We start from the raw sequence: 239 nt of genomic DNA, 5'->3' as shown, positions 1-239 counted from the left end.
CACGAATTTCAAAATGACATTGACTCTCGTTTGTTGCCTTCATCTCTCGAGCTGCGGGAAACAAGACCACTGGTTCTCCGTTGAGGTTATATAATTAGCCGAGATATCGATTGTAGTGCAGTTTAACGGCGCTCATAACTTTTGATGTTTAAAAAGGTGTATGCGTCTGCTGGTTGTCGGCTGGCGAAGCACGGCACAGACCTCAGTGATAGAAGGGAATCGGAGAGACACACGCAAGA

The sequence above is a fragment of the Penaeus monodon genome, chromosome 30, assembly GCF_015228065.2.
Source record: "Penaeus monodon isolate SGIC_2016 chromosome 30, NSTDA_Pmon_1, whole genome shotgun sequence".
NCBI classification, from domain to species: Eukaryota; Metazoa; Arthropoda; class Malacostraca; order Decapoda; family Penaeidae; genus Penaeus; species Penaeus monodon.
The sequence above is the reverse complement of the archived record's forward strand: the minus strand, read 5'-3'. Positions refer to the sequence as shown.